Here is a 23,966-nt window from a genome sequence, read left to right as displayed (position 1 = left end):
CAGATCCATGAACAAAGTTTGGAAAGGCAGCCATCACACAGGGTGGCAGCTCCCAGGGACTCCAAGCATTGTCTCCTTCAGAAGCTGACTCAGTTCACTTTGCCCTATTCTTGGAAGCCGCCTCATCAGAATTCTCCATGAATCTTCCCAACCTCAGTGTGAACTCCTGTGTGGAGAGCTGGTCACCCAGGCTGATTCCCGAAGAAGCTGGAGAGAACTGTCTGCCATGTGGAAGGAGACATCTTAGTGTGAGCCCTGGATAAGAACCCCTTTCCTACCTGAGCTACGTGCCTGTGGGCTGCAGCCTTGGGTGCCCCACCTCCCCTGGCGCCCTAGTCCCAACTTGCTCACAGACAATTCCCCCATGACTTAGTGCTGTCCCCTCCCTGGCCTTCCCTTCTGCATCTGTAAAGTAAGGGGCACTAAAATGACCCAGGTGTCCCTCTTTGCCCTCGAGTCAGCATTCATAGCTCAGAGACGTGCTGGGCTCCAGAGTGCCATCGGCCTGGGACAGTCCTGGTAGACCCCCCCTGCCCCAGCCCCAGAAACTCTGTGTGCCCCTTGGCTTGCAGGGGCCCCACCTCTGGAGCTAGTGGGTCAGGGCCTCTCTTGTGTGCAGGGATGAGGGACTCAGCTCAGGCCAGTGGTATCCTGTGAAGAAAGAGGCAGTTCTGAAAAACTCCCTGTCACAGGGGCTGGGTAGCAGGCAGTAAATGAAAGGACAGGCCAAATTCCTCAGCAGGAGCTGTCCCCAGGACAGGTGGAAGGGACAGAGACAGGATCAGGGGTCCAGAGGCAAGGAGCTCTGTGTGGGGAGAGCCCAACACTGCTTTTAAAGATGAGATATCTGACACTCAACTTAGAAAAACTCTCCATTTCTCTACATTTTCAGTCAAGTCTACCAGACACAAAGGTTTTACACGAGTGGGTTTATTTTTGTTTTGGGAGGTTTTTGGTGACAGTCAAGGAGGGCTGACTCTGGCCTTGGTGATGTGGTCAGAGCAGGGCAGCAAACCTGAGCCAAAAGGTGGCAGGTGTTCGAGAAGCCACCCCACACAGAACACACTTGGGGACAGAGCTGTAAGAAGCACACGTGGGGACAGAGTCAGGGGTTAATGCTCGTGTTGCACTTAGGACAGCCCCTTGAACAGGGCACGCGCTATGTTTGTTGAAAGCTTTAAGGTGTACTATTTAAAAACTCAATGAGAGCTCTTTAAAAAACGTACATTTATTTTGGAAAAATTTCATATTTGCAGAAAAGTTGAAGTGGTGGTATGTAGAGCTCCCTACATTCTGTGCCCAGTTCCCTGTGGTTGCATCCCACTGTAACCCTGGTCCAGTTGTCACACTCAGGAGCCAGCCTTGGTGCGTGACTAATAAGGAAATTCCAGGCTTCACTGGGGGTCCCCTGTTTTCCCTTGGATGACCTGCTGTCCCAGGGTCCCACCCAGGACACCACATCACATTTACTTAACTTAGTCTCCTCTGGACCATGACAGTTTTTTAGTCATTTCTTGTTTTTCGTGACCTTGGCAGCTTTGAGGACTGCTCAGGTATTTTGTAGAAGGTCACTCAATTTGGGTTTCTTCAATGTTGTTCTCATGATCAGAATGAGATTATGGGCTTTTAGAAAGATCTAAAGAGGCAAAGCTGCAACCTCATCATGTCACATAGAGACAGATGAGATCCGCAGCACAGGTCTGGTGACGTGACCCTCATCATGTGGCTAAGGGAGGATCTGCCAGGCCTGTCCCCTCTGAGTTAGTATTTTTCACTTTCATATTCTTTGGAGCCCCAGCTTGAGCTTGGCAAAGGGGGTTAAACCACGCCCCGAGTGGGGAGAGCCTCTGTGCCTTGTTTAGAGCTTTGTCAGGAGGAGTTCCCCTTCTCACCCACTGATTCACTTATTTACAAGTAAGGAATTCAGAATCCACACCTGTATGGATTTACATATATTTGCTTTACACTTTGGGTTCTTTATTTTGTTGCTCACATGGGCCATTAGAAGCTCCTTCTGCTCGGCTCCCGTGGTGCTTTGATGTGGCCGACACGTCTGTAGACTGAGCACATCCCTGCTCTCTCCTGCAGCAGCGTGTTCCAGGCAGTATGTTCCCTGCTCCAAAATCAACCATTTGTCCCAGGGGCTCTGGGCCCTCTTCTTGGGAAACAATATTTAGAATCCAAGATGTGGGCAGTGGCAGTGCTTGTGGTCACTGGATGCCATTGCTTCTGGCCGTCGGGGCCGGCAGAGCTAGGAGGTAATGGTGTGGAGATGGGCCAGGGCACACACACACGTCATTGTTTCTGTGTGCACTCCTCTGTGCACACAGCAACTTGTACATGCGCCCACACTGTAGTCCATCTCGGGCTTGCTCCTAGCACAGCACCATGCTGAGTACACTTTTCAGTGATCCATCAGTTAAATGTGTCTAGTCGGTGCACCAGCTCAGAGCCCAGTGTGAACATGGAAGCTAAGGAATCTCCATTCCTGAGGGGTGAGGCTTCCGACAGGTGGGGTGAGGACTCAAGCCCATCTCGTTTCCTCTTTGGAGACCACACGACCCCAGCCGACCTCTCCATCAGCAGCCTTGGGGCGACTGCGGTTTCACTTTTCACTGAGTCGTCTGCCATCACAGAGGTACAGATGGAGACAGTCAAATGACACAACCTCAGTAAAGAAAATAAAACCTCCCTCATTCCACAGCCAGTCGGTAAAGGGTAGGCAGGCAGCGCTGTTCAAGCGGTTGGGCCCTTATCCTCGGGGGCACCTCTCACTCCCGTCTCTGAGCACCACCCTTGCCCCTCACTACGCCTGCAGGGCCTGCAGCTTCAGATGCTGCCCCCCAGCCCTTCAGAGGGTGGTGCCCTTGCTCTGGGACCTCGGGGCCCTGTCTCCTTTGTGGGGAGGTGCCCATAAGCCGCTGTCTTGGACACAAGGACCAGTCTTCACTCCTGCAGGAAAAGGTCAGTCTCCCCTAGCACAAAGGCTTCCTGGCCCCTGGGTCCCAAGGTGGCCCAAGCTCTACCATCATGGCAGAGCTCTGCCTTCACCTTCAGGAAAGAGGGTGGTGACTGACCACCAGCCGTCACGATCTGCTTGAGAGGACTCCGTGGCAGGAGCACCCCTGACGGCAGGAGCCCAGCTCTCCTCGCCAGCCCCCTTCCTCTGCACAGGCACAAAGGGGCTGCACCACCTGACCTTCAGGCCCCCGGCTCAAGTCAGCACAGAGGACGTGCCTAAGGGACACGTGGGGATCGTAGAGGCTGGAAGCTCCTAGATTAAAGTGAAAGGAGTTGTGGCTTGAAGCACCAGGAGTCTTAAGAGATGTGACTTATAAAACAGAAACGTATCATACGGTGCCTTCTGCTTTGGGCCTCTGACAGGTAAGGCCCTGAGGAGCGATGCCGGGTGTGGGGCCCAATATGTGCTGACCCCACAGGGAACTGTGGACTCTCCAGGGAGAGAAGCGGGATTTAAACCTGAGGCAGGTAAGGTGTGTAGAGAACCCCTGAAAAACGTGTTTTTATATGAGCACGAGTGACCCCATCTTGGACCCTGAGTTCTGTGGAAATTCCCCATGAAGACAGACAAGTGAACAACCACCAGACGGTGGGTGTAGCTCCTGCCTGGGCTGATAGGAAACAAGTCTGTGAGGACTGATAAGGTGACGTCATGCAGCTCTGATGAAATCCTTCGAGCTCAGGACTCTGACAGCTCAGAGAGCCGCTCCCGACTGAGAGGTGACCACGCTGCTCCTCAGCTCCGAGAACCTTCTACTCCACTTCGGACTCAGACCGAACCTCTGGGACCATCCTTCCGGACCAGCAACCCCATGCACCAGACCTGGGACTGGTTCGTAGTCAAAATACTTTACTAAATAGTTTGCTATGTTGATGGCCGTGTTGCTGTGCTTACACTGCGGTGTGACTGCGATGTGAAGGAGGCCGTTCCTCCCAGGGCATTTCTTTGTGAAGAAACGAGCACACGGGAGGGTATAGACCTGTGTGTTTGCCTTAGTTCTCGCATGAAGCCACAGCTACCGCAGGGGCCTCAGTCAGTTCCAGGTAGATGCTGGGGCCCTGAGAGTCTCTCGGGGGTTAGTCACTCTGGCTTGCAGGAAGAGACTGAAGCAAGGTCTGGGAGCCTAGCAGACACTTGTGATGTAAGGCAAGGTGACAGGCATTTATTGGGCACCCACTGTGTACCTAGCACTCTGCTGGCCACTGGGGGAGAGAGAAGGGGAGATGCTGCATCTCTTCCATCCCAAAGAACCCATGTCTCCTGGAGAAGGTAAGATGGTCAGGAAAGCACACAGGCCAGGGAGAAAGCACCCTGCCCATGACGCCTCTGTGGGCCAGCCAGTTGTGACTAGGGCCGTGAGTGGCATTTGGGAGCAGACTCTCAGGCTGCTGGTTGTGAATCCTGGAGGTCACTTCCCAGATGTGAGATCTTGGGGTTTTCAGTTCATGCCTCCAAGTCTCCACTTCCTCATCTGAGAAAAATATTTGCAAGAACATTGGGAGGACTGATGTGATGATGTCTGCATATCCCCAGCTGGGCAATGGTACACGGCAGCCATCCACTTCTTGCCAGTAGCTCCCACTGTCATTGAAAGGGGAAGGCTGACAACAAAGGTGCAATCGTGCATTTCTGCTGCCGCCTCAGGTTGGAGCAGGCCAGGCAGGCTGGGCCCCTAACCTGTTCCCTTGGAAGCACAATGGAGTGACAGGCAGCATAACAGCCCCAAAGCTGTCCACATTCTAGACCCAGAATCTGGGTCCTGTCACTTTAGAGGGCGAGAGAGGCTCTGTGGATGTGACTTAGTTAGGTGGGACCTTGGGATGGGGTGGTGATCCTGGGTGGCCCAGGTGCATCCCATGTAATCACGAGTGTCCTTATGAGAGGGAAGCAGGGTCAGAGTCAGAGGACTGGCAATGACAGGCGCAGAGGCAGGAGCCCAGCAACTGCCTTAGGAGACTGTAGGCTGAGGAGCTGGGGCAGCGGTAAGGAGGTGGCTCCCTTCAGCCCCGAAGGAGCAGACCCCCTGCTGGCGGCTCGATTTCAAACCCATTTCAGACTTCTGACCACGAGTGCGACATGATGAACGCGTGTTATTCAAACCACCAAGTTTGTGGTCATTGCAGTGATAAGAAACCAGCACAAGCGTCTCATGAAAAATGGCCCTTTCTGGCTGACTGCCCTCTTCCTGGCAGGGACCGGGCATGGCACAGCCCAGGAGAGGCTGTGTGGTAGAGACCGCGTGCTTTCTCGGGGACCCCAAGTGCACACGTGGCCAGGGCAGGTAACTCTGACACTATGCTGGGCTCCTGCCATGTCCGTATCAGAAGCAGATTTATTCTGATCTGCATCCACCCTACTCGGAAGGAAGCAAACTCACTTTCCCTTCTCTCTGTAAGGCAGTGATCATCCATCTGCCTTTGCAATTCAGAACAGCTGAGTTTCTGAACAGAATAATGTGGCTGCAAGGACAACAGCCTGCAGATACAGCCTCTGCAGCCTGAAGGTTTACTCTCTCACATGGCTCCTCCTTTCTAATTAACAGAGCATCTCAAGGGAAAGGCAGCCACCCAGACCTTGGCATGCAGGACAGTGACATTCTTGTGTGTGCACATCTGTGAGGGGGTGGACTCTGTGTGTTCTCAACTACTCCAGAAACAGGCGGGCTACACCTCCCCGTGAGATCGAGGAAGCCTTAATAACAGCAAACCTACTCATTTCTTTGTGCATTGTAGCTGGTTTAAGACTGACCCAGAAATCTTCCTGTTCAGGAAAGGCTCCTCTGCGAGCAGAGCCCCCCCACCACAGAAGTCCTCAGCCGTGTCATAGTTATGGCCAGGGCACCCAACCCTACACCCTGGGGTCTTCTGCTGATATGGTGGAATGGCCCTGTGGAGTTTATAAAGCAGCATGTGTACATAAACCACCTCAAATCTGAAACTCTTTTACAACAATAGCTACTTTTTTGAGAGCTCAAGACACGGCAGTGTAGAGTGAGGGGGTTCAAATTTGGGAGCCAACTGCCTTGCTTTGGTTCTTGGCTGGGCCTCTTACCAGCTGAGTGGCTGTGTCCTTGTGCCTCAATTTCCTCCTCTGCAGGAGGGAACCCTCAGGGGATTGTTCTGAGGGTGACACGAGGTGATGTTTGTCAGGGTCTTCGAAGGCGCCCAGCACGTTTGAGACCCTCAGGCCGCCCCCATCAGGCACATGTTTGTCACATGTGTCACCTGCCTCACCCCAGACTTACAACTGTAATTGGGTTAGCTTGTGTCATATGAAGTCCTTGACTAACGGTCAGTTGGTTTTCAACAAAAGTGCCAAGAAAATTCAATGGAGGGAGGAATACTCTTTTCAACCAGTGGTGCTGGGAAAACTGGATATCTACATGTAAAAGAATGAAGTGGGACCCTCACCTCAAACCATACACAAAAATTTACTCAAAGTGGATGGTAAATCTAAATGTAAGAGCTAAAATTATAGAATTCTTAGGAGAAGCATAACATTAAATCTTTGTGACCTTGGATTAAGCAAGATTTTTAGATATGATACCAAAAGCACAAGTGACAAAAGAAATAGGTAAATTAGACTTCATCAAAATTAAAACCTTTTTATTCCAGGTTCTGTATTATCTTCTTTTTTTTGTAATTGAGATACAATGGACACATAACACTATATTATTTCAGTCTATAAGTCTATGTAAGTCTAGTTACCATCCATCACCACACACAGTTACAATTTTTTTCTTGTGATAAAAACTTTTAAGATCGATTCTCTTAGCAACTTTTAAATATGCAATGCAGTATTACTAACTATCAATGATAACTATTATTATTTGCTAAGTCACCATGCTGTACATTACTTCTCCAGGACTTAAAGTATTTTATAACTGTAAGTTTGTACACTTTCACCTATTTTGCCCACCTCCCATCTCTAGCAACAACCAATATGTTCTCTGTCTTTATGGTTTGCTTTTTTTCAGATTCCATATATAAGTGAGATCATACGGCATTTGATTTTCTCTGTCTGACTTTTTCACTAGCATACTGCCCTCAAGGTCCATGCATGTTGTCACAAATGGCAATATTCTTTCTTTTTTAAGGCTGAATAATAGTCCATTGTATAATATACTACGTGTTCTTTACCCACTCATCCATTGATGGACACTTAGGTTGTTTCCATGTCTTGGCTATTGTAAATAATGCTGCAATGAACACAGGGGTGCAGGTATCTTTTCAAGTTAGTATATCCATTTTCTTTGGATAAATACCCAGAAGAGGAATTGCTGGATCAAATGATAGTTTTATTTTTAATTTTTGGGGGCACCTCCATGCTGTTTTCCACAGTGGCTGCACCAGTTTATAATCCCTCCAACCGTGCACGAGGGCTCCTTTTTCTCTGCATCCTCGCCCACACTCGTTGTTTGTTGATTTATTGATGACAGCCATTCTGCCAGGTGTGTGAGGTGGCACCTCAGTGTGGTTTGGATTTGCGTTTCCCTGATGATGAGCGATGCTGATGTACCTGTTGGCCATGTACATGTCTTCTCTGTAAATAAAATGTTTATTCAGATCCTCCGCCCATTTTTTAGTAGGATTTTATTGTTGTTGTTGTTGTTGTTATTGAATTGTATGTGTTCTTTATATATTTTGGATATTAACCCCTTATCAGATATATGATTTGCAAATATTTTTCTCCCATTTGTTAGGTTACCATTTCATTTTCTTGGTGGTTTCCTTTGTTGTGCAGAAGCTTTTTCGTTTGATGTAGTTCCACTTGCTAATTTTCATTTTTGTTGACCTATACTGTTGGTGTCAAATCCAAAAAATCATTGCCAAGATCAACATCAAGGAGCTTACTGCCTATGTTTTCTTCTAGGAGGTTTATGGTTTCAGGTCTTACTTTCAAGTTATAATCCAATTTGAGGTAATTTTTGTGTATGGTATGAGATAGGGTCCAGTTTAATTCTTCTGCATGTGGCTGTTCAGTTTTCCCAACACCATTTATTGAAGAGACTGCCCTTTTCCCATTGTATATACTTGACTCTTTTGTCATAAATTAATTGACCATATAGGCATGGGTTTATTTCTGGGCTCTCTATTCTGTTCCATTGATCTATGTGTCTGTTTATATACCAACACCATGCTGTTTTCATTATTGTAGCTTTGTAAAATAGTTTGAAATCAGAGAGCGTGATGCCTCCTGCTTTGTTTTTCTTTCTCAAGATTGCTTTGGCTGTTCATTGTTTTTTTGCGGTTCCATAGAAATTTTAGGATTATTTGGACTATTTCTGTGAAAAATGCCATTGGTATTTTGACAAGGATTGCATTGAACCTGTAGATCGCTTTGGGTAGTATGGGCATTTTAACAATATTAATTCTTCCAATCCATGAGCACAAAACATCTTTTCATTTATTTGTGTCTTCTTCAATTTCTTTCATCAATGAAAAATTTTCAGTTCCTTGGTTAAAGTTATTTCTAGGTCTTTTTGATGCAATTGTATATGGGATTGTGTTCTTAATTTCTCTTTCTGATAGTTTATTAATAGTGTATAGAAGTGCAACATATTTTTGTATATTTATTTTGTACCTCACAACTTTACTGAATTTGTTGGTTAGTTTTAATAGTTTTTGGTTAAGTCCTTAGGGTTTTCTATATATATTATAATCATGTCATCTAAAAATAATAACAGTTTTATGTCTTTCTTTTCAATTTGGATGCCTTTTATGTCTGTTTCTTGTTTAGTTGCTGTGGCTCGGCCTTCCAATACTACGGCAAATAAAAGTGGCAACATCCTTGTTGTTCCTGATCTTAGAGGAAAAGCTTTCAGCTTTTCACTGTTGAGTATAATGTTACCTTTGTTACTTCCTTTATACTGAGGTACATTCCCTCTATACCTACTTTGTTGAGAGTTTTGAACATAAATGAATGTTCATTTTTTTCAGATGTTTTTTCTGCGACTCTTGAGAAGATCATGTGATTTTAATCTTTCGTTTTGTTGAAGTGGTGTGTCACACAGCGTGGTGTGTAGATGCCGATCATCCTTGATCCCTAGATGAAGTCCACTTGATCATGGTTCATGACCCTTCTCATGTATTGCAGAATTCAGTTTGCTAATATTTTGTTGAAGATTTTTGCATTTATTTTCAGCAGGGATATTAGCCTATAATTTTCTTTTCTTGTGGTGTTCTTGTCTGGTTTTGGTATCAGGGTAATGCTGGCCTCATAAAATAAGTTACAAAGTTTCCTCCTCTTCTATTTTCTGGAAGAGTTTGAGACAGTATTGGTATTAATTCCTCAAATGTTTGGTAGAATTCACCAGTGAAAACATCTGATCCTGGACTTTAGTTTGTTGGAAAGTTTCTGATTACTGATTTAATTTTCTTACTAGTTATTGGTCTGCTTAGATTTACTGTTTCTTTGTAATTCAGTCTTGGTAGGTTGTATGTTTCTAGGAATTTATCCATTCCTTCAATGTAGTACAATTTGTTGGTGTGTAATTGCTCATATGATCTCCTATGATCCTTTGTATTTCTGTGGCATCAATTGTAACATCTCTTTCCTTTCTGGTTTTTTAAATGTAGTCTTCTCTTCTTTTTTTCTTGGTGAGTCTAGCTAAAAGTTTATCAATTTTGTTTATCTTTTCTAAGAACCAGCTATTCATTTCATTGATCATTTCTACTGTCTTTTTAGCCTCTATTTCATTTATTTTCACTCTGATCTTTGTTACTTCCTTTTTTCTACTAACTTTGGGCTTCATTTCTTCTCATTTTTCTAGTTCCCTGAGGTGCAAAGTTAGGTTGTCTGTTTGAGATCTTCCTTTTTTTTTTTGCTTTCTCCCCTTCTTCCACCTTCCCCCCAGCCCCACTCTGGTTCAAGATGTTGTTTCTCAGTCTAGTTGTGTAGGACACAGCTCCCTGGCCCATGCTGGTATTATGAGCCTTGTGCTCCTCCCCGCAGCCGGTCAGCAGTTGTCGGTCAGCCACTCACGGCAGCTCTCACTGGCTGCCGGCCGCTCACTATGGCTGCTGACCACTCACACTGGCCACTGGCCACTCACGGCGGCACACAGTAGCCTGTTGCAGCTCACGGCAGCCCAGCTTCAGGGAGAGCTGTTGTTCACAACCTTAGCTGTAGAGGGCGCAGATCACTGGCCCATGTGGGAATCGAACCCACGACCTCAGTGTCAAGAGCACGGTGCTCCAACCACCTGAGCCACCGGGCCAGCACTCTTCCTTGTTTTTTCATGTAGGCATTTATCTCTATGAACTCTCTTTTTAGAACTGCTTTTTTTTTGCATCCCTTACATTTTTGTTTGTTGTATGTCCATTTTCATTTGTGTCAAGGTATTTTTTTTTTTATTTCTCTTTGATTTCTTCTTTGACACACTGGTTGTTCAATACCATACTGTTTAATCTCCATACATTTGTAAATATTCCAGTTTTCTTGTGATTGGTCTCTAGTTTCATAGCATTGTGGTTGGAAAAGTTGCTTGCTATTGTTTCAGTCTTCTTAAATTTATTGTGACTTGTTTTGTGGCCTAACTTGTGGTCTATCCTGGAGAATGTTCCATATGCATTTGAGAAGAATATATATTCTGTTGTTTTGGGATGAAATGTTTTGTAAATATCTGTTAAGTCCATTTGGTTTAAGGCCAATATTTCTTTATTGACTTTCTGTCTGGATGATCTATCTATTGATGAAAGTGAGGTATTAAAGTCTCCTACTATTATTGTATTGTTGTCTATTTAGCGCTTTAGGTCTGTTAATATTTGTTTCATATATTTAGGTGCTCCTATGTTGGATGCATAAATCTTTACAAATATTATAAACTCTTGTTGGATTGATCCCTTTATCATTATATAATTATCTTCTTTGTCTCTCATTATATACAGTCTTTGTCTTAAAGTCTATTTTTATATAAGTATAGCTATCCCAGCTTTCTTTTGGTTTCTATTTTGATGGAATATCTTTTTCCTGCTTTTCACTTTCAATCTCTGTGTGCCTTATATCTGAAGTAAGTCTCTGTAAGCAGCATAATGATGGGTCTTGTTTTTTAACCAATTCAGCCATTTTATGTTTTTGATTGAAGAATTTAGTCCATTTATATTTAAAGCAATTATTTAAAGTTTTGGACTTATTGCCATTTTGTTAATTGTTTTCTGACTGTGTTGTTTGTTTCTTTGTTTCTTTCCTCTTCTCTTGTTCTCTTCTTTTGTGATTTGATGATTTTCTGTAGTGGTGTGCTTGTATTCCTTTCTCTTTCTCTTTTGTGTACCTACAATGGAATTTTACTTTGTGGTTACCATGATACTTACATAAAACAGCTTATATTTATAGCAGTCTATTTTAAGTTGATAACAACCTAAGTTTGAATGCATTCTAAACCTCTACGTTTTTATTCCTACACACACACTTTATGTTTTGATGTCACGATTTATATCTTTTTATCTTGTGTATCAATTAACAAACTATTATATAGTTATTTTTACTACTTTTGTCTTTTAACATCCATACTAGCTTTTTAAATGATTAACCCGCTACCTTTACAACATTAGATTATTCTGAATTTTATTACATATTTACTTTTACCAGTGAAATTTATGCATTCAGATGTTTTCTTATTAATAATTAGTGCCCTTTTGTTTCAGCTTAAAGAAGCCCCTTTAATATTTCTTGTATGGCCAGTCTAGTGGCCAATGACTCCTACAGCTTTTGCTTGTCCGGAAAAATCTTTATCTTTTTTTCAGTTCTGAAGGACTTTGACAGGTAGAGTATTCTTGATTGGCAGTTCTTCAGCATTTGACTGTATTATCTCACTCCCTTCTGGCTTGCAGAGATTTTGCTGACAAATTTGCTGATCATCTTATGGGGGTTCCCTTGTATGTAACAAGTTGCTTTTCTCTTGCTGCTTTTAAGAGTCTCTCCTTGTCTTTAACTTTTGACACTTTAATTACAATGTGTCTTGATGTGGGTCTCTTTTGGTTCATCATATTTGGGACTTTCTGGGTTTCCTGGATCTGGATGTCTGCTTCCTTCCCCAAGTTAGAGAAGTTTTTAGCCATTATTTCTTCAAATAAAGCTTTTGCTCCTTTCTTTCTCTTTTCTCCTTCTGGGGATCCTAGAGTACTAATGTTGGTCTAGTTGATCTTGTCTCATAAGTCCCTCAAGCGATCTTACTCTTTTTTAATTCTTTTTGCTGCTCTGATTGGGTAAGTTCTAGTGCCCTGTCTTTGAGTTCACTGATCCTTTTTTCTGCCTCATTTAGTCTGCTGAACATCTCTATTGTATTTTTCAGTGCAATTATTTTATTCTTCAGCTCTGTTATTTCTAATTGGTGCTTTCTTTTATTTTCTATCTCCTTTCAAATTCTAACTTTTTTCATCCAGTCTTCTCCTGAGTATCTTTGTAATCCTTATTTTGAACTCATTATCAGGTAAATCACTTATCTCCATCTCAGTCAGTTCTTTTTCTGACATTTTATCTTGTTCTTTTATTTGGAATATATTCCTCTTTTTCTTCATTTTTCTCAACTCTTTGTGTTGATTCCTATGCATTAGATAAAACAGTCATCTTTCCCAGTCTTGAGACAGTGGCCTCATGTAAGAGATGGACCTCATGGTTGAACCCTGTTCTAGCTCTTAGTTGTCCCTAAAACCTTTGTGATTGTCCAAGCAGCTTGCTTTAATCTTAGTGGCTCGCTCAACTTAGTAGTTGAGGGTGTGCCAGGACTTGTCAATGGGCCAAAGGAGAAGACCGCAGTCAGCAACTAGGTTCAAGTGGATTGTAGTCCAGATCCTCAGGCAGCAGCTTTTAAATACACAAATATACCTATTTCAGGGGAAGACTAGGAGATGGTGTTTCTGTGCACCCTCTATGCTGAGCCCTGCGGTGATAACCAGTTAAGACCTGTTTCTTTGTTTGCTACCATCCTTTTGAACCTGTAGATACAAACCCAGCTGGCCACCAGAGCCATGCTATCAATGATTGTGTCCTCTGATTTATTGCGGCAGACACAAAAGCCAGGGTGCCAGGCATGTACAGAAGCTCCTTTCTCTGAGATACCCAATGACCTGGGGTGGGGCAGACGAAAAACAGGAAGATGACACCCACTGGCCACCCAATTCTCTGGAGAGGATTGTAGACGGTCCCTAGATGTGTGTTTAACTAAAAGCCTCTGCTCAGACCACAGATATGAATATGAGCTAATAGGCCTCTCACAGAAAGATTGGGAGTGCGTTTCAGTCTGCTGTCTCTGCTCTGTGCATAGGGATGGTGGGGTAGCCATGTGCGCACATTTGCGCACGTTGTGTGTATGTTTGTGTGTGATTTTTTTTTTTAAGTTGGACATACTGGTCTCAGGTGCTAACATTTCCAGAACAAAGTGTGTTTTTCCTCTGTTGTCCTGCCTGCTGTCAGATTTCACAAATTTTTTTTTTTAAGAGGGCGCAGCTCACAATGGCCCATGAGGGGATTGAACTGGCAGCCTTGGTGTTATTAGCACCATGCTCTAACCAACTGAGCTAACTGGCTACGCATGTTTCCCAAATGTTTTGACAAGTGTTCCCACCTGTGACTTCAGCAATAAAGTGCTGCCTGGAAGGGAAAATATGGAGTAAAGTTGGCCTGCGCACCTGTATCCCACATCTTGTTCTCTTACCAACTCCTTTTGTTTAAATTGGCATTGTTTGCTTTGAAAGTGGCAAGATAGTAGGAAAGTTGCCCTTTTCCTAAAAGGATGCATCATCTCCAGCTGAATTTTTTTCTGGACCAGGTCTCTTCTGGGAAATAATGCTTATGCTAATTTCTGTGGAATTAACTCCCTGATCACATAATTCTCCAAATTGGCCTAATGTGTACCTGGTATTTCCCCAAACATGGGTAAGTTCCCTTTGGCTGTAGAGCCAAATAAGTGACTTCTGGGACTGAAAGAAAACTAAGACTCAAGATACATAGCCTGCCAACCCTTAGCTGCAGAAGAAAAGAGTGAAAAAGTGAAGAAAAGGGGTGGGTGGAGCTGTACAGGGACAGAAGGGGCTGAATGGGCCTCCTCCCAACACTGGGTATTAATCACCCTTTTCTTTAGAAATTATATGGGTGAAAAAGTATTGATTGTTGACTTCATTTGTTTTTCTTTCTTTACTTGAGAAGTTCAACTTTATTTTTGGTGGAATGTGTGTGGAATATGCTTACTGGCTATTTTTTTCCTCTGTGACTGGCATGTTTGTAGCCTTTTGCCCATTTGCAGACAGCACACCCAGTTTTCTTATTAGCTTGGAAGGACTCTACACTCCAGATTCCGGGCTGGTTAGTGTGTTGGAATCATTTTTATGGCTCCTCATTGCAAGGCAGTGTCTTTCTGAAGGGCAAAGTTGAGGTGGATTTGCAGTTATTTACATGTTATCAGCTGGTGTAGGTGCACATACTGGAGTCTAGTTTTGAATTTCACTCTGGCAAGAAAAAACTCTTGTCACTGGGGATGATAAATTTGATTCCTTCAAGTGTCTTTCATTGAAGCAAGTTGAAAGTACTTTATGAGCTTCAATAACTCTAATGGCACCCTTGCTGGTTGGGTGAGGAGAGAGACATAGAGGGCAGTGAAAGCTCTGGGAGATACAGAGAATAATGACAGGGACTTACACCGAGGGACAGAAGCCTTTTAACCTGCAGGGAAGTGTTGGCAAGACCTGGAATTGCTCTGGGCCATGGTGACCTCATCTAAAAAGTGAGCAGACGACATCTAAGGGCTTACAGTAGAATGTATAGAACTTACTTGTGGGGAGAGGAGTGGGGTGGGGGTGAACTGTGAAGGGGAGCTTTTCCTTTTTCCTCTACTTCTGCACGACTGGAACTGGTAGAACCTCCATGTATTCATGAATTTCCCCAACATTTTATTATGAAAAATATCAAGCATAGAGAATGTGGCAAGAATTGTACACGAACACCGGAGTACCTGCACCTACAGCCTCCCACTGATGCCTGACTACATTTGCTCTATCGCCTCGCCATCCATCCCTCCACCCACCCTTCAAGCCATCTGAATTTTTGATACATTTCAAAGTAACTTGTAGATATATATTCATTAAACATTCTTGTGTTTAGTTTTTCATCAGTTCATAAAGAGAAATGTCCGAATTAAGGTTCTTAAGGTTATATCTTACTTCAAAGATTACAGTATGATCCTCTTTCCAAAATGTCTCTGACAAAAAGACTTCTGGCCCCTGACTTAGGAATGTATTTTCCCTTAATGTATTTGATAGAAGTAATATGTGCTTTTTGTTGGACAATGAAAAAATAGAGACAAAAAAAAAAGTTAAATCACCCAGAGATCCAATTTTGCTGTGTTTAGATCTAGATTTTTTCCAGTGCAAATATATATAAGTAATTAAACAAATGACATCATTCTTTTGGAATCTTAGCAAATATAAGTGATAAGTTTGTGAACAGATACACACCTGCCATACTGTGTGTGGAACTGGTTTCTCACAGCAACCTCCTGAGGTAGGTGCGTTATGACCTCCATTCTCCAGGTGAGGAGACCAAGACTAAGAGAGATTAAGAAACTTGTCTAACATTACACGGCAAGTGACTGGCAGAGCTGGGACTTGAGTTCAAGTTTGCCTTAATACATACACTTAACTATTGTATTTATTTCCAGCCAAAAGGTAATTAGCATTTGTGTACCTGTACTGAAAACTGGATACATGATTTCAGATTATGGAAGATGTCTACAATTACACATTTAGAGGTACTAGGCTACATGAAGAGAAGGAGATATGTTACAGATTTGGTAGCAAGCACAAAGAAAGTGCCTAGGTACCGTGTTTCCCTGAAAATAAGACGTAGCCAGACAATCAGCTCTAATGAGTCTTTTGGAGCAAAAATTAATATAAGACCCGGTCTTATTTTACTAAAATATAAGACTGGGTCTTTAATATAATATAATACTAATATAATATAATGTAATATTATATTATAATATAATAATATAATATAATGTAATACCAGGTCTTATATTAATTTTTGCTCCAAAAGACACATTAGAGCTGATTATCTGGCTAGGTCTTATTTTCAGGGAAACAGGGTAGCTAAAGCAAAGGTGGGAGGGGAGTTTATTGGGAGGGTGTGTGAGAGGCAGCCATTGGAGGGACTGGACAGAGAGTCAGAGGCCTCCGCACGGCTCCCTGCTGCTTGCCTCCCTCCCCTTTGAATGTTCCCTTTGTTCTTTCCTTCCTGCAGTCAGAGCTTGCACCTCCTCCGGCCTACCTTAGAGAATGGACAGCCTCAGCTCCAGATTTACACTTCCAGGTTCAGCCAAAATCTCCAAATCTTTATCGTGCTAAGCAACAATTACGGAAACATGAAAATCCAATCAGCCTAGCTTGAATCAGGGTTGCACCCCTGGTTCAGTAAGCAATGGCTAGAGAAGGGGCTCCCCAATGTGACCGATAGGTGTCCTCTGTCACTGGGACAGGGAGAAGGAACTTCCCAAAGAAAAGGACCACTGGCATATGGGTGGGCAGGTACCTCTCAAAAGATTTGGGGGAACAGAAAGAGCAGCAATCCCAAAGTCACCCACTTTGATATCCCACTGGCTCCACCCACTGCTGGGAAGGACAAGCAGGGCCCATGAAGTCTTTAGGGGACGCAGACACACTTCCGTGTGCTCCAGGGACCTCTGTACGTCGCAGGAGATAAAGGTTTTGAAGGGCTTGGGTTAGATCCTGTATTCATTCGTTTGGGCGGCTGTAACTCAGACTGTACCACAGATTGAGTGGTTTGTCTCACTGTCCTGAAGGCCAGAAGTCCAAGGTGTCAGAGGCTTGGTTCCTCTGAGGAATCCAGGCCTCTTTCCTTAGCCCAAAGATGGCCATTTTCATCTTCACACGGTGTTCTTCCTGTGTGAATGTCTGTCTCCAAATGTCCTTTTTAGACGGATGCTGGGTATGCTGGAGTAGGGCCACCCTAATGACCTCCTTTTAACTTGTTTACCTCTGGAAAGACCTTGTCTCCAAAAAAGGTCATATTCTGAGGTCCTAGAAGTTAGCATTTGAACATATGAATTTTGGGGGTCACAGTTCAACCCCTGCACTTCCTTTCTGAGTCTCCCCCCAGGTGAGTGGAAGCATGTGGGCTCGTTGGCATGGTGCGTGGGGGATCCTCATGAGAATCACCCTCAGAGTGAGCTCAGAATCGGGTCTTCAGTGTGCCATGGTGTGACCCAAACCCAACACAGTCTCTATTTGGGAGGGACAAAATAGAGGTTCAGTAACTATTTGTTCAGTGAGTGAACGAAAAAAGCAATGAACTTCTCAGAGGCTGCAGTGTGAGAAGGGCAGGAGTTAGAATCAGAGTTGGGCCTTCTCGGCAAAACAGACCCAAAGTCCCCAACCCAGGAGGTGTTCCTCGCCTCTGGGAGTGGTGGGGAAGCACAAGCTCATCCAAGTGTGTGTGTGTATCTCTGTGTGTATCTCTGTGTGTATCTCTGTGTGTGTATGTGTGTGTGTGTATGTATGTGTATGTTTGTGTATGGCTGTGTGTATGTGTGTATGTATGTGTGTATGTGTTTGTGTGTATGTGCATGTGTGCATGTGTGTGCATGTGTGTGCATATGTGTGTGTGTGTTCCTTCTGCTCTTATGAGACTCTAACACCCTTATTACTCTAACTCAGAAAGTCAGGTGCTTGCAAATAAAAGCTTTGATTTCAACACTCTGTCTCTGGTAGGTTCAAGACCTTGTTTTAGAAGTCAAAGCCAAAGATCCTCTGACCTCTAAGCTCAGCCTTCTCCCAAAGCAACAAACCTCAGCCTCTTCAACGATAAAAGACTCCCAGGGTGAAAAGGAAGCACCAAGAATAACGATCTTTCTTCATTAAGATAACTGATGTAATGGCTCATGTGTCTGAGAGGGTGTTCAGGGAATACGAAAAAAGCTGAAAGAAACAGAATCAAGCAACTTGGGCATGACTTTGTCTCTTATCTTCTTTTTTTTAATTTTTTTATTTTTATTTTTTTTATTGGGGAAGGGGAACAGGACTATATTGGGGAACAGTGTGCACTTTCAGGACTTTTTCTCCAAGTCAAGTTGTTGTCCTTTCAATCTTAGTTGTGGAGGGTGCCGTACAGCTTCAAGTTGTTGTCCTTTCAGTCTTAGTTGTGGAGGGCGCAGCTCAGCTCCAGGTCCAGTTGCCGTTGCTAGTTGCAGGGGGCACAATCCACCATCCCTTGCGGGAGTCGAACCGGCAACCTTGTGGTTGAGAGGACGACCTCCTGAGCCATCCGGGAGCTCAGCGGCAGCTCAGCTCAAGGTGCCGTGTTCAATCTTAGTTGCAGGGGGCGCTGCCCACCATCCCTTGCGGGACTCGAGGAATTGAACTGGCAACCTTGTGGTTAAGAGCCCACTGGCCCATGTGGGAATCGAACCAGCAGCTTTACGGAGTTAGGAGCACGGAGCTCTAACCAACCGCCTGAGCCACCGGGTCAGCCCCTCTTATCTTCTTTAATGAGAAGGGACATATGTCATTTTTGTTTAAGCCACTTTTCCTTATAGCCCTATGAACTTCCTGATCTGAGTAGAAGAAAAAAGTGTCCTCTTGGGGGTGATACTGATTTGGATTATGTCTTTGAAGGGCCTGGATTGATACTGCAATAAGGAGAGGAATGGATCAAAACGGAAACAAATGACTCATCGTGTGATGTGAGTACTGAACATGTCCACAGTCAGGGAGGAAAACACTTTGTGCCTTCACAGAAAAGAAAAATCACACACTCATTCGGTCTAGTGCTGGTCTTCAAAGAACAGAAGCTGGAGCACTTCCTGTGAGCATGGTCTCTCTGCCTAACATTCAGGGTTGGCATCTGAGGATGTAACACACTTGTGGGTGAGCACTACATGAGGGGCTGATGTCTCTCCATCTGAATACAGATGGAAACTGGGGAGCTGGGAGGGCTTTCTGACATTAGACACTTGCTGGATTTTTTATTGAATGAGCTGGTCTCACTGAAGCTGGATCGTTTGCCCCTTTTTTGCAAATGAACTTTAAAAAATTTTTTTTTCTTTTGAAATACTTTTTGCCTCCAACCTTCTCTTGAGAGAGAGAGGTAATACATGAATTTGATTTCACAGTTTTGAAAAGCCATATATGAGGTCTGACACTTAAGTTCATAAACTCATCCTAGAAAAAGTGCTGCATACCTCACTGCTGAATATCACTTCAGTCACCTTCGAAGTACTCCCCTTGGGAAGCTATGCACCCATGCCAGTGCCTAGTCCACCCTTCAAAGCAATTTTGGAACTCTTTTTCTGGAATGGCCATCAGAGCTGTCATCATAATACCCTTGATGGCCTGAATGTCATCAAAATGTCTTCCTTTCAATATTTCCTTTATTTTTGGGTAAAGAAAGAAGTCATTGGGGGCCAGATCAGGTGAGTAGGGAGGGTGTTTGAATAGAGTTATTTGTTTACTGGCTAAAAACTCCCTCACAGACAGTGCGGTGTGAGCTGGTACATTGTCGTGATGTAAGAGCTCCTTCGGGACCATATTTACACACACCTTTCTCATGCCAAGATTTTCAGTTAAGATTTTCCTAACTGTCTCTCTATTGGTATTTACTTGGTCTGCTATGCTTCTCACAGTTAGCCAACCATTTTGATGCACAATTTGATGAATTTTTGCAATGCTTTAATCAGTTCTGCCTGCCCTGACCTCTCTTCATCAGTGACGTGTTCTCTCCCTTCAGAAAAACATTTAATCCAATTATACACTGCCATTTTCTTCATGGCATTATCCCCATAAACTTGGACTAACATGTCCCTGATTTCACATCCACTCTTACCAAGTTTAACAAGAAATTTGATGTTTGTCCATTGCTCTAATTCAAGCTCAGACATTCTCACGACAAGACACAAAAACACACGACAACAATAATGAACGCCACTCAGCGAGACACCACCACCTGTCGACACGAACACAGCCACGAGACACTGATGTACCAAGGTTATGAAACCTTCCCGAGCTGCTGGTGCAGTGCTGCCAATGTAGGCGCACGGGGGCAAGTTTGCGAACTTAGTTGTCAGACTCGCACACATGCTGCTCTTTGTAGAGCCTTGCAGAATTTCTAAGGGGCTCCATCCCAGGGCTGCACCCTCCTTTCCCATGACACTGGCATCAGGGTTCTTGTCTGTCTGCCCAGGCCCAGGAGACAAATGGCCTCATTAGAAGCATGGAAGCACCATAGTTCCATGTCACCCGGTTCGTGTGTGCTCCATACAACCGACAGTGCTCAGCTCAGTCTCCTTAATGGGGTGTCTGACCCTGGGACTCCAGGTAGGCTGGGAGGTGTTGGTTGGGACTTTGGCGACTTTCAAACCAAGTCTCCATCACCTAGAGCCACTATAGGGCATCCATGGATTAGGAAGAAAATGTCGGGATGCATGGCCTGATGCCTGCACCAGCCATCAAATTTGAAACCAGCTCTGTGCTGAAAATCTGGGGCTGTGGTCACTACACCTGTGTGTCTGCTTTCCATCAGGTTCCTGAACCGAGGCTGCCGGGCCCGCAGGAAGCTGACGTATTAATGTGTATCCCGTTCTACGTCAAAGGCCTGGACCCTGAGGACCCTCCCTAGGTGCCCAAGGTCTCCTGGCTGTTGTCTTTCTCATGCCTGCGCGTTGCACCGAAATTGAAGAAGCCTTTAGCAGTGGCAGGTTTGCTGGCAGAGCGCCTGCACGGCCCTGCCGCTCAGCTTTAGTGGGAGCCTGAATGCTGAAATGGCCCATATAGCGGCCCCTTCATGGGGGAAGGAGGACAGCTGGCACCTGGAGAGTGGAGACAAAACGCCTCTCTGGTGAGGAGCATGCAGGCGCCGGCCGGCCGCTGCTCAGGACTGTGAGAGGATGCTTTTTTGTAGCCATCTGTGTTTTAGTCTGTGACACCCTGCTGTCCTCCTGGAGACTAGTCTCGATGCTGGCCTGCACTGTCAATCACATTGGCCCGCCCCCTGCAAAAACAAACAAATAAACAAAAAATAAGAAAGCAACTGGGACTGGGCGCATGATCCAGACTGAGCCCAGCTGGAAAGAGCAGTCGGTCCTGAATGAGCCCCTGACCCAAACTGTCCAGTGATAGCTAATCACACTGGTCAGAAGAGTTCAGAGAGGGGGACTGGCTTCTCTGGAGCCTGAGCAGACCACACAGGGAGGCGCCAGGAGGCCCAGAGTCCTGTGGGAGGACTCAGATTGGGCCTGAGGACCCAGCCAGGCCTGAATCCACTCCCATGACTTGAATCTGCAGATTCCTTCTCACCTGTGTTTGTTTGCTTAAGCTAGTTGGATGTGGGTTTCTGTCACTTGCTGAGAGTCTCCCATGCGAGGCAGTTGCCCTAGTGGTGAAAGGCACAGATTCGACTGTCCAGCTGCCTCTTCAGACCTTCTTCCACTTCTCCAAAAGTCTGACTCCAGCAAGCGTATTTCCTCAGCTGTGAGATGGGCCTGCCCTGCCCCCCGAAGTGTGCCGGTCATGCCCACGTGATAGTGAGTAAGAAAGTGTCCTACATCTGCCACCTACTATGACTGAGTCCCTTCAGGACCTCCAAACTGTTGGGTGCTTCAGACAAAAGCTTTTGTTTGCAAAGAATATTCCCCTCTTTGAAGCAACTTTAAGTGAAATTAGATAAATCTGAAGGCTTCTACTTGCTTGTAGGGCAGTTTATCCACAGAAAAAGAGCACCTCCATTCCCGTTTCCCCAGGGAGCTCTCTAAGAAAAGAAATCCTCCCCACCTTAAACTTCCTGCCCAATTCCAAGGCAGTTGTTTCAAATTGTGCGTGATAAATGCTCGTTACGGCTGGGACAGCAGGCGGTCACGTCACGATGTAGACACAGGACCTCTTTTGGGAGCTACAGGACACCTTCTCTAGAGCTCACAATCGCTTCTTATAAAATTACCATGTGCTTTCACTCTTAATGTGTTTTCCTTGTTTATTTATTCAGAACTCGGGCATGAGTCTCAAATTTTCTCTTTTATCCTTATAAGAAAGTTTTCTATATTTCCTCATTTTTAGTTATTGTTCAATAATGAGCATTACTACTGTGGCAATTATTCATTTCATAAACACTAGGACTTCTAGGTACAAAATGAATGGCGTGTCGATTTGGATTACTGTCAGTTAGTAGGAGACACAAATACCAGTGACTTACACAGGCTAGAAGCATGTTTCTCTTTTCTATGGAAGTCTGGGGATAGACAGTCCAGGGCTGGGATTGTGGCCCACAAAGTCCTCAAACATCCAGGAGTCTTCTGTCTTGCTGTGCGTGGTCTCTAGTCACATAATCACTTCCTGGTCCAATGTGGCTGCTCAGGACCAGCCATCACATACACATTCCAGCTAGCAGGAAGGAGAAAGGCAAAGGACATACGTAGTCATTTATGGAATGCTCCTGGAAGCTGTCATGTGGTATGGCTAGTTACATCTCACGGGTCAAAGCTCGGCCAACTACATCACACTGCTTCAAGGGTGACTCAGAAAAATCATTTTTATTCTGAGTAGCCATGTGCTCAAACAAAAAGTGGGTGTTCTATAAAGATGTAAGAAAGGGAGATGGTTTGGGGGAATAACTGGCAGTCTTTGACAAACACAGTACTTTAGGGATGTTTTAATTACATCAATTTAATTCGACAAGCATTCATTGAGCATCTACTGTGTGCCAGCACTGGCAGGACAGGTGCTGGACGTGCCCCCTTGGCAGGACTTCATTGTCCCACCGTTTCCTCATCTTCTGATCTGACTTGGCTTTGCAGAGACAGATTTCTTTAAAAAATATTTTCCATGAGCAAGCTGCCTATGCTGAACCCTGACAGTAAATAGTTCAGTTTACCGATCCAACACTGATTATGAGGTGACCCAGCCTACAGTCACCTCCAGGCCTTGGGGTGAATCATCTATCAGCACCCTCACCCCCTGGGGCCCACACCAGACCTCTGCCTCCCTCTGGCAGGAGCCTAACACAGCACAGTCCCTGGCCTCCGTCACATGTCACCAGGCAGTGCCCAGGGAGGTTGTAGCTGCAGTTTCATACTGTTCTTTAATCCCCAGATGATTTGTCCTGATTCTGCAGGTTTGGACTTGTGTCCCGTTGCTGCCTGTGCCACTCCCCCACCCGCCCCTCCAGCACTTGCCTGCCTGTCTTTCTACTCATCCCTGGGTGCAGGGGGAGGTGGAAGAGGCCTCACTGCTTCTCCGTCAAGCTAGCCATTTCCCTTGAATTTATTTGCAAAAAGTTGCTCCCCGAGTTCCCCAGCAGAGAAAGGACATATCATGTTATTTTATAGAGGGGCAAACAGGGACCAAGAATTCCTGGCCCCTAAGCCTTGTGCACCACATGCTTCTCCATCCTCTGCGTCAGGCCTGCCAGCCAGGGCACGGTGCTCCACAGTCACCACAGCAGGGGGCTGGGGAGGGAGAGGGGAGGTTTTCCCCCTTCCAGGCTCCACGCTTACTTACAGGTCTCTTTTATGGCACAGATGGGAGAGGGATGGAGTGTGTTCGTAGAGCCCCCCTCCCCGATGCAGGGCTCCTAAACTAGCGCATTTTGGGTGTGGTGAGAAGTGACATAACTGTGTCTAAAAACTGGTCCCAGGTTGCCACCAACAGACAGAAGCCAGGACGACCCTAGAGTGAGAAGTCCATCGGCCACCTTGAGGTCTGTCCTTAAGACACTGTTTCAGCCGGGTCCCCACTGCAGCCTGACCTCTCGCTTTTCTTCTCCTGGTCCCCATCAGAAACCTCTCTGTGCAGTGGGAGGACAGAGGAGCCACGGAGGAATCGGTCTTGGGTAATGAAGCTTCATTTTGATCTGAGAACTAAGTGTGGGATGCACGTTCGTTCACCCTACCCCACCTTCCGAGACGGGCCATGCCATTGCCCCCGGTGGGGGATGTGTTATTTACCAA

At 45.2% G+C, this 23,966-nt stretch overlaps 1 long non-coding RNA gene and 1 other non-coding gene across 2 annotated transcripts; one reads left to right on the top strand and one right to left on the bottom strand.

Moving 5' to 3' along the window:
- Window positions 1–3,726: 3,726 nt before the first annotated feature.
- LOC141567850 (uncharacterized) lies at window positions 3,727–21,980 on the top strand. Its single transcript, XR_012490746.2, has 3 exons — window positions 3,727–3,853; window positions 18,646–18,713; window positions 20,549–21,980. It is a non-coding gene; the product is annotated as an uncharacterized LOC141567850 (long non-coding RNA).
- On the bottom strand, window positions 10,168–10,241 carry TRNAK-CUU (transfer RNA lysine (anticodon CUU)). The gene has a single exon. It is a non-coding gene; the product is annotated as a tRNA-Lys (tRNA).
- Window positions 21,981–23,966: the final 1,986 nt, after the last annotated feature.

This window comes from Rhinolophus sinicus, chromosome 6 (genome assembly GCF_057876585.1).
Source record: "Rhinolophus sinicus isolate RSI-liver-muscle chromosome 6, RSI-T2T, whole genome shotgun sequence".
Classification (NCBI taxonomy): domain Eukaryota; kingdom Metazoa; phylum Chordata; class Mammalia; order Chiroptera; family Rhinolophidae; genus Rhinolophus; species Rhinolophus sinicus.
Note: the sequence above shows the minus strand (reverse complement) of the source record. Positions and strands in the feature narration are given on the sequence as shown.